This window comes from Takifugu rubripes, chromosome 13 (genome assembly GCF_901000725.2).
Source record: "Takifugu rubripes chromosome 13, fTakRub1.2, whole genome shotgun sequence".
In the NCBI taxonomy this organism is placed as follows: domain Eukaryota; kingdom Metazoa; phylum Chordata; class Actinopteri; order Tetraodontiformes; family Tetraodontidae; genus Takifugu; species Takifugu rubripes.
In genome coordinates, this window is record NC_042297.1 from 10963825 (window position 1) to 10974697 (window position 10873).

A 10873-nucleotide genomic window follows, 5' to 3' on the forward strand; every position below is an offset into this window, starting at 1 on the left:
CGTGGGAGGAGGCTGGACGGGGCGAAGAGTTCCAATTGTGTTTGTGTGGGCTGATGGTGGATTCACACGCGGAGCCTGAACAGAACCACCACTGTGGAAGCATCGGTGTGTTCTGGGACGTCTGCGCCACCTTCACCAGCTGCTTCCTCGCGTCACTCGGCGTCGGGGACGAAGACGAGCTCACGGATGTCAGCATGTGTTTGTTCCCCGGCTGTTGTGCAACCGAAAGAAAGGAAGTGCTGTCAGCAGACCTGATCCGGAGCTGCTGGAGCTCCGGCAGAAATATTTCACCATCTCATCATAAGCACCATCTCATCATTATGGCCTTTCTTTCTTTACTTATCATCCAGCCTCTGCAACAGAACCTGTGCTTCTCCGGGGGATCCTGGTCACGTTGGTGCACCTTCACTTTGGACAGCCCAGAATTCCAAATGTGGGAAGCGGACAGAACCTCGATCCCTTGACTGACAGCTCAGAATTGAACTAAAAGGGGACGTTCCACATGAATCTGAAACCATCAGTTCCAAAACTGCAAAAAGTGTTCTAACGAAACATCTGAGTGGGTGCGTGTGTGTGTGTTCACTGTACCACATTCACCTCTCTGACAGACACTAGAACCTTTTGTTCCACCTCTTTGCTCTCCAATTACAGTAATCTGTTTCCTGGTTAATCCTGCAGGACTTTGAAGTTGGAGCTTCGCTGAACATCAAAAAGTTTCATTGTTGTGGGACACACACACACACACACACACACACACACACGCACACACACGCACACACACACACACACACACACACACACACACACACACACACACACACACGGGGATGGAAGGTGACGTAATGGATGAGGAGCCATAACATGAATTTTAAAAAAGCGTGACACCAGTGTGATGGAGCCAAGTGGGAGGAGCCAAATCAAACAGCCAAATCTAAAGGGTTTTCCTATATCTGCGGGCCTTTTTCCATACTAAATGTGCTTTTGAAGATTTTTTTGACCAGATCACTGACTACAAAAAAAAAACCTCATCTAAACCTAAAATATGTATTAAAACAGGTCGCTGGTTTGAATTCGACTCGAAGGACCAATATTTGAAAATTGGATGGATGCAGAAATCTAGTTGATCACTGGTTCCAAAACAGTTTTTTGAATGAGAACATTGGTAACATTTTTGACCTCCGGCCGACTCCCGTTGTCTGACCTTTGCTGCGTCATCAGAAGCACGTGTCACTTCCTGCGGAGTGATGAGGCTAAGCATTAGCATCTTGCTAAAAAGCGAAACATCATCAGCGCGTATAAGCAAAGTAATATGAACGCCTCAAATGGAAAGATACTGGAATAAACAACCACATCAACAAATGTTCCGTTTTTATGCCAGCGTTTGCTAACCCAGGTTCTGCTCTGCTGGGTGGGAGGATGGAAAGCGTGGTTTCTGGCCCTCCTCCCAGCGTTCAGAGCTCATCCTCCTCCTCTACAAAGTCGTAATCTCCTGTCGCATTAACGCGACGCCTGCGGGATCAGACGTTCCGGAGCTGCTGGTCACAGGTGTTTGATCCGTTCCTCAGCTGTTTCTCGGAGAGGCTTTCGGGTGATTAGCCAGTCTGCAAAGATCTGCTGGAGAACCTCCACGGCCTCCTGTTTGGCTGGGAGGAAATCTCCCTCTTTTAAAAAAAGAACAAAAGCATGTCTTTTATACTGAGGAATTATGACACCGAGCGTTTTTACTGAGAGAAAATGTCCTGTGGAGAGGACAGAGGATTTAATCCCACAAGAGGATGGCCGCAGCTCACCTCTGAAACTTCAAAAAGCTCCAGCAGCTGGTGGTCACGTCCTTGACTCAAAAATGAGTTTTCACGCCGTGAAGTGAACTCACCAGAGTTGACATCATGTCAGAGGGTAAATATTAGAATCAGCCACTTAAGAACTTCCCACTTTCAGGAATGTTGGCTAATATGCTAATGCTAACTACCCAGGGTTACAGCTAGCCTTTCTTTTAGAACGTTTAAACATGGTCTTTAGGCGATTCTGTGGAACTCTGGGTTCTAATGCCGGTTTTTAGTTAGTGTTGAAGGAATATTGAGTCAGAATTGGAATGATCGGACCTGATCCCCATGGACTCCTCCCACATTGTATCAGCAACGTGGTAGAAATGGAACGTGATGCAGGTGTGTAATCAGGGGGCGGAGCCTGCAGTGATGACACCAGAAACTTTAAATGAGTTCAAAGGAAGAAAACTTGAGTTTCCCATTTCTGTTTAATTAGAATCTGAGGATTGAACAGCTTCCCGGGAATGTTCCCAAGGAGAACAAGAGGCTCCTGGGATTCGAGTGTGGTCAGCCAGTCAATTTCCTTTTATTCTTCCTTTCAGATAAACCTCTTTCACTCACCTGAACAAATTGCGCTTCTCAGATTCGGAACGAGGCGACACATTTCACATTTCTCATCCCGATTCTTCTTTCCTCCCTGGCAGAGGAGGAGCGGCAGCGGCGTTTTGGGAGATATTTCATTTTCTCTGCAGATATACATGAAAGAATGATGAGATCTTTGTGCTTCCTGGCTTTTACTCTTAAAGCTGCCACTCGATGCTCAGCATGGAGGACAAAGATTTGATCCATATGTTAATACTGAAGCGACTCGGGATACTCGAATTAACCTTAAACATAACACAGGTGACCCACAGGTGATTCCTGCGTCTCACAGATATAGATGGTCTGGTTAAAGCGAGGACTCCGCAGGCGTATCAGGTTCAAGATGATGGAAATATCAGCACTTGAACATCAGAATAGCTGCACAACAACGGGAAGTGCTGGAAAACTCCTTCAGACCACTTCCTGCTTCCACCTCAGTGGTTCCCACTTTAAACGTGGGAATAATGAAAGAGAGGAGGAATCATGCATCCGGTACAGATGTATATGACACAAACACGGCCACTTTGGTTGATTCTGATCAACAAAGTGTTTATTTGTTACAATTCTACTATTTTATTAGGGTTTTTTTTAACAGCTCAGGGTTACATGATGTTAAGTAAAGCACACATAGGTGAATCTTTAGTACCAGCGGTCCTCATCAGTATAGAAAAACACTATTAAGTGGAAAACAATGCCAACGTCTCGGCCAAACTGTCGCAATGTTGTTGACTCGTATTTAAAGATTTCAGGAACTAGAAAATGAGTCCAGTTCCATTTCAACATCCACTAAGTAGTTCAGATCCACACCAACACCTAGAAACACACAGTTAAACCAGAAGCAAAATAACAAGCAGAAAAAAACAGCACCAAACAGGATCAACAGCAAACACTGTATTAACCCGGCACAGTCAGAAACAACAGCAACAACCAGGTACAGTCAGAAACAACAGAAAAAAACAGGTACAGTCAGAAACAACAGCAACGACCAGGCACAGTCAGAAACAACAGCAACGACCAGGCACAGTCAGAAACAACAGCAACAACCAGGCCCAGTCAGAAACAACAGAAAAAACCAGGTACAGTCAGAAACAACAGCAACGACCAGGTACAGTCAGAAATAACAGCAATGACCAGGCACAGTCAGAAACAACAGCAACGACCAGGTACAGTCAGAAATAACAGCAACAACCAGGTACAGTCAGAAATAACAGCAATGACCAGGTACAGTCAGAAATAACAGCAACAACCAGGTACAGTCAGAAACAACCAGGTACAGTCAGGAACAACAGCAACAACCAGGTTGAGATTTACCCAGCTACACTTCTATCTTTGTGAGGACATAACCAATTGTGTGGTAAAATGCAGAGGCGATTCATTCAACTACAGTCGGTGTGGTTTGTGGTTCAACCTCATGGTTCCTGAAAATGTATTCAAATCAGACTGATGGGATATGGTAGATAATGTATCCTTGTTTAGGTCATGTGACCAGCAGATCAGAGAGACATGAGGAACCATGTGAGAATGCTAAAACTTAACAGCTATGCTAATGTTAGCATTCTCTTCTCGATCCTTGTTTTTTTTTTTCATTTGTTTTTTGTACTGATAATAAGAATAATAATCTCTGGTTTCTCTGGATTGTTGCTTATTCATCTTCTGTTTTTCATCTGTGGAGAACATGAGGATCGTGGTGTTTTCATGGTTTTCATGGTTTTTATCACAGATATACAGTAGATGGTCTGGTTAAAGCGAGGACTCCGCAGGCGTATCAGGTTCAAGATGATGGAAATATCAGCACTTGAACATCAGAATAGCTGCACAACAACGGGAAGTGCTGGAAAACTCCTTCAGACCACTTCCTGCTTCCACCTCAGTGGTTCCCACTTTAAACGTGGGAATAATGAAAGAGAGGAGGAATCATGCATCCAGTATAGATGTATATGACACAAACACGGCCACTTTGGTTGATTCTGGTTAACAAAGTGTTTATTTGTTACAATTCTACTATTTTATTAGGGTTTTTTTTAACAGCTCAGGGTTACATGATGTTAAGTAAAGCACACATAGGTGAATCTTTAGTACCAGCGGTCCTCATCAGTATAGAAAAACACTATTAAGTAGAAAACAACGCCAACGTCTCGGCCAAACTGTCGCAATGTTGCTGACTCATATTTAAAGATTTCAGGAACTAGAAAATGAGTCCAGTTCCATTTCAACATCCACTAAGTAGTTCAGATCCACACCAACACCTAGAAACACACAGTTAAACCAGAAGCAAAATAACAAGCAGAAAAAAACAGCACCAAACAGGATCAACAGCAAACACTGTATTAACCCGGCACAGTCAGAAACAACAGCAACAACCAGGCACAGTCAGAAACAACAGAAACAACCAGGTACATTCAGAAACAACAGCAACAACCAGGCACAGTCAGAAACAACAGCAACGACCAGGTACAGTCAGAAACAACAGAAACAACCAGGTACAGTCAGAAACAACAGCAACGACCAGGTACAGTCAGAAACAACAGCAACAACCAGGCACAGTCAGAAACAACAGAAACAACCCGGCACAGTCAGAAACAACAGCAACGACCAGGTACAGTCAGAAACAACAGCAACAACCAGGTACAGTCAGAAACAACCAGGCACAGTCAGAAACAACAGCAACAACCAGGCACAGTCAGAAACAACAGAAACAACCAGGCACAGTCAGAAACAACAGCAACGACCAGGTACATTCAGAAACAACAGCAACAACCAGGCACAGTCAGAAACAACAGCAACGACCAGGTACAGTCAGAAACAACAGAAACAACCAGGTACAGTCAGAAACAACAGAAACAACCCGGCACAGTCAGAAACAACAGAAACAACCCGGCACAGTCAGAAACAACAGAAACAACCCGGCACAGTCAGAAACAACAGCAACGACCAGGTACAGTCAGAAACAACCAGGCACAGTCAGAAACAACAGCAACAACCAGGCACAGTCAGAAACAACAGAAACAACCAGGCACAGTCAGAAACAACAGCAACGACAAGGTACATTCAGAAACAACAGAACGACCAGGTACAATCAGAAACAACAGCAACAACCAGGTACAGTCAGAAACAACCAGGCACAGTCAGAAACAACAGAAACAACCAGGCACAGTCAGAAACAACAGCAACGACCAGGTACAGTCAGAAACAACAGAAACAACCAGGTACAGTCAGAAACAACAGCAACGACCAGGTACAGTCAGAAACAACAGCAACAACCAGACACAGTCAGAAACAACAGAAACAACCCGGCACAGTCAGAAACAACCAGGCACAGTCAGAAACAACAGAAACAACCCGGCACAGTCAGAAACAACAGCAACGACCAGGTACAGTCAGAAACAACAGAAACAACCAGGTACAGTCAGAAACAACAGCAACGACCAGGTACAGTCAGAAACAACAGCAACAACCAGGTACGGTCAGGAACAACAGCAACAACCAGGTTGAGATTTACCCAGCTACACTTCTATCTTTGTGAGGACATAACCAATTGTGTGGTAAAATGCAGAGGCGATTCATTCAACTACAGTCGGTGTGGTTTGTGGTTCAACCTCATGGTTCCTGAAAATGTATTCAAATCAGACTGATGGGATATGGTAGATAACGTATCCTTGTTTAGGTCATGTGACCAGCAGATCAGAGAGACATGAGGAACCATGTGAGAATGCTAAAACTTAACAGCTATGCTAATGTTAGCATTCTCTTCTCGATCCTTGTTTTTTTTTTTCATTTGTTTTTTGTACTGATAATAAGAATAATAATCTCTGGTTTCTCTGGATCGTTGCTTATTCATCTTCTGTTTTTCATCTGTGGAGAACATGAGGATCGTGGTGTTTTCATGGTGAGGTCAGCAGAGGTGAAAAGGTTCAGCTCTGCTCACCGCTCTCTCTCTTTGACCCAAAAGAGTGATCAATATTTCTCTGGAATATTCATTGTTTGTGAATTGTGATGATCTGGAACTCAAATAGGTGTGTTTTTCAGACTGTTGCTGTCTTCTCTGCCTGCATGGTGACTGCTGCTGACCAATCAGGTGGGCCAGGCAAGATTACATCATATGTCTGTTTATTCAGAGTGGAGCGTCTGAATTTTCTCAGAAAAACTTTAAAATGCAAAATTAATGACAATGACAGGGATGTAAAAAAGGTTCAGTAGGTGTTTGTGTGTGTGTGTGTGTGTGTGTGTGTGTGTGTGTGTGTGTGTGTGTGTGTGTGTGTGTGTTCACATGTTCAGTCAAGCTTGAATCTGGCAGCAGAATGCTGAAGCTAGAACTATTGTTGACCTGGTTCAGCAGCAGGTCCTGATCCAGGACTTTAGGATCCAGGAGGTCTATAAACAGACTCTGAGTCAGTCTGGGCTTCACTCACAGAACACCCCCCGTACACACACACACGCACGCACGCACACACACACACACACACACACAGTCATCAGCTATATTAGAGTTAGCTTGATTTAGACCAGCTTCAGAACAAAAACCAGAATAGTGTAGTCGACATCACTGGTTCACATGTCTGCCCCCTCCCAGCTGAGTCTGGTTTCCTAACAAACTGAGCTGACAGCTCGGCTAAATGTGGGAACATTCTGGATTCACACCGGCAGTGTTGGGATCTGGTGATGCATTTGCCCCTACGTTGAGGGCAATAGATGATTAAAGAAACCCTGAAACAGCAGCTGTGGGTGGTTTGCAGTTGCGGTGACCCGCGAAATTTAGATGGCGGGCAGGAAGTAGAGAACATAAACTGTAAATGATTGAAAGCAAGCGTTAAAAAAGTGTCGGGCGAGCAGATCCCTGAAAATAGTAAAGCATATTGGATCTGATCCAAACACACTGAAAATAAGTGTTTTTGCCTTCCTCTTGTTGGAACAAGTCCCTTAATTTGAACGACTGGCCGTGGCAGCTAACATAGTTAGCATTGCTAAAAACAAAGACACAGATAAACACGTGGCTTCAAAACATGAGCTGAAGAACAACCTCCCCAGGGTTATTACAGCTATTTTCCAGTGATGTGACACACTGGTCTGTGTTTTTGACAGGTTTATGCAGTTTTCATTACTGTCACCTGTTAGCATCGTGCTGCACCTGTTAGCATCGTGCTGCACCTGTTAGCATCGTGCTCACTGGTGAGGAGGCGGTGAAAAAAGGTTACATGTTGATGGCATGAAATCATGTGTTTAGTGTCAGCTGACAGGAAGGGGCGGAGTCCTCCCCATTTGATTGACAGCCCTGTTCAGAGAGGCAGATGTACAAGAATAATAATGAGAGTTAAAAAGTGAAAACTCACAAAGGTTGTAAGGCTGTGGTGAGCGAGGCACGAACATTCTCGGCAGAGTTTAAACTTTGTTCGTTTGAGTTCAGCCACCAAATGGAGCGTGGAAGGGCAAAGGTCATCACGCTGGTTAGACGCTCTGGCTCTCTGCGGAGATTAAGAAGAGACGAAAATGAGACTGACAGTGATTCACATCAGTAAGCATCAGAGTGGATTAAAGTGGTGATTAAAGCATTCTAGGTTCTGCTCATCTGAGTCTTTTTATAGATGCATTTACATCATATCGAATGTCAGAGGTGAAAGGTCACACACCACCCGATCCCCTCCCTCGTGCCACTTTTTAAATATTCTGACTGGAATTCTGTTGTCAGTGATGTAAGTGTTTGGAATTAACACGAGTCCTTAATGTCTGTTGACATTTTAGGGCCATTTTATCACTACTTTAAATAAATATCTTACATAATGCTCCTTTAAAGTGGCAGGAAAAAGTGAAACTCCACTGGACGCTTCCCTCTGTCCGTTCATTCCAGAGAGCGGGAAGATCAGATCCCTCTAACAATGAAACAAGGTTCTAAAAAGCCTGACTGGAGCTCCACACACAGCCGGCGTCGGTGATTCCAGCATGGATTCCTCTGACGGCACCACACTGAACTGAGGTTCTCCTAAAATGTATAAAAGATCTGAAGTTAATCTGAGTTAAGAGGATTATTTCCACGTTCAACAGAACATTTGGATGTAAACAGTAACAAAGGCTCACTAGTAGAAGGCTCAGAAGGTGTTCTGGTGAAGCAGGAGCTGAGTGAGTCCAGGGGTAAGTTCAGCCCGGCAGGGTGCCAGATTCACCCCGAAGATACACAATCAGGACAAATCATCCTCAAATAAAAGTGAATGAATGCGGTCAAAACTTCTTAATTATCAATTATCTCTGCTGATCACTTGGATCAGATGTTCTCCAGAGGAGAAAATACTCGTTCCATGGAGCTGGAAGCTCAAACACCTCCAAAAGCAGCCGGAGCGAGTGAGGACAATGAGGAGGACGAGAGAGACGCGGTAAACAAGGAGGGGGAGGAGCAGAAAAGTGAATTTTGTCTTCCTCTCTATAAAGACAAACAGTCAACAACAACACCAGGCCGCCGTCTGGTTTCATGTGAACTGAAATGGATCACCTCTTCCCGGCTCGTTATGGCTAAATATAGCTGCAGGCATGTGTGTGTGTGTGGTGTGTGCGTGCGTGTGTGTGTGTGAAGGAGAGTGTGTGTGGTCTCCCATGTTTCTCCAGCATCCATCACCGTGGCGGCGGTGGACAAACCAATCTCCTCGCTGTCTCTTCTCGTTCCATCACGGCGTCCAACCAGGAGCTTCATCAGAGGGACGGATCATCTCAGGTTGTGAGTGTGTGTGTGTGTGTGTGTGTGTGTGTGTGTGTGTGTGTGCGTGTGTAACCCTGTAAGCTGTGTGTACTGAAGGTCTGTGTGTGTGTGGCGCGCGCGCAAGCGCACGTGTGTGCATGTGTATGTGTGCATGTGTGAAAGCCTGTAGGCTGTGTGTGTGTTGTATGTCTGTAACCTTAAAAGTTGTGTGTTTATATGTGTGTAATCTTGTAATTTCTGTGTGTGTGTGCTTGTGTGTGTGTATGTGTGTAACTTTGTAAGTTATGTGTGTATGTATGTGTGTATGTGTGTGTGTATAAGTGTGTGTGTGTATGTGTGTGTAACCTTGCAAGTTGTGTGTATGTGTGCGTGTGTATGTGTGTAACCTTGTAAGTTGTGTGTGTGTGGGGGTGTGTGCGTGTGTGTGTGCGTGTGTGCGTGTGTAACCTTGTAATTTGTGTGTGTGTGTGTGTGTGTGTGTGTGTGTGTGTGTGTGTGTGTGTGTGTCTGAATCCTCACCGAGTTCAGATTTATAAGCAGGTTGATATTTGGGAAAATGATTTGCATTTTCTCCACCAGAGGCAGGAAGTGGAGTGTTGCTCCTCCTTGTGGGAGCAATTTTACCAGAATAACTCTGCTTCTCCAGGTCCAGCATTAGCATGCTGCAGACGGCGCCGCAGACCTTTGTGCTGTTGTTTCGGCATCTCATTAGAACCCAATCTGCAGCAGGGTGAAGGAGGACGGCGTCCGCCGGGGTTGACGGAGCTAAGCCGGCCAGGAGCGGGACGACACACGTGCGTGAGAAGATTCAGAACCGGACGATGGTCAGAATCACCCGGAAGAAAAAAAATCAGGTTTTTCCAATCAGAGCAAAGTCATCAAAGCCAAATCGGGCCGAGATCGACAAGATCAGCTGGCAGTGAAGCTCCTGATGTTCCTGAGGAGCTGAGCGGCTAACATGTTCCTGGCGTGTTGCTGCATCTGCTCCACCTTTCACATCTCAGACCTTTCACATCTCAGGCCTATGAGACCCGGCCTATGAGAGAACCTGAGAACACGGTTCTGGTTCTGTTCCTCCAGCAGCGTCAGACACCCTGATGCTGGCTCAGGAAGGGGTCCATCCATGGCCTCACCAGAGGGTGGAGATGAGGGAGGACCAATGGCTTCTCCTGCTGTTTAAAGACACATGAGCGTTGTTTCATCGTCATGGTAACGCCACGGTCTGGGCCAGTGTGGTACCGATGGCATGTGTGAGGTCCACCAAGCACAAATCAGCCTCGAATTCATTGCTGTATGAAAGAGAAACAGGAACCGGGCAGGTTCTGAACATCTCACAGTCTGATGGAACCCAGACGATCTGCTCCTGTGGTTCTTCTTCCATGTAGCAAACACGTCCCGGTGACATCATCCAGCAGGGTCTCACTGATGTTCCCGCCCGGAGCGGCTCCGACAGGAAATAGGGTCATTAAAGGAAGTGAGCAGGACGGATTCCAGCCCCGCTGAAGGCTGCTGAGGCCCGGAGAAGATGAACATTCACAGGCTGCTGATCATCTGAGGCTGATCTGTGTCCAGCTGAGGGAACAGCAGAGGAACGGTGATCCTCCGCTCATCCGTCTGTCACCGACAGATCCCAGACCAGCTGAAGTTGTCTCACAGCTGTCTCAAATCTGGACCAAAAAAATTCACTGTTATCAATAAGTTCCACGTTTGGGTTTAAGTGTCCATTATTGATCAATGATGAATTGATCGTTTGCACTGATTTTGGTTTCCACACCCCCACAAT

The 10873-nt window shown here is 45.4% G+C and overlaps 2 long non-coding RNA genes across 2 annotated transcripts; one reads left to right on the forward strand and one right to left on the reverse strand.

The window, feature by feature from the left end:
• Positions 1–74: 74 nt before the first annotated feature.
• Positions 75–8740, reverse strand: LOC115252067 (uncharacterized). The gene is made up of 9 exons (XR_003890505.1): positions 8478–8740; positions 8180–8382; positions 7736–7867; positions 2388–2512; positions 1791–2187; positions 1390–1661; positions 1202–1234; positions 309–699; positions 75–211 (listed from the first exon to the last, which is right to left on the reverse strand). It is a non-coding gene; the product is annotated as an uncharacterized lncRNA (long non-coding RNA).
• A 183-nt stretch (positions 8741–8923) lies between these two features.
• Positions 8924–10804, forward strand: LOC115252069 (uncharacterized). The gene is made up of 2 exons (XR_003890507.1): positions 8924–9105; positions 9737–10804. It is a non-coding gene; the product is annotated as an uncharacterized lncRNA (long non-coding RNA).
• The last annotated feature ends 69 nt before the right edge of the window (positions 10805–10873 follow it).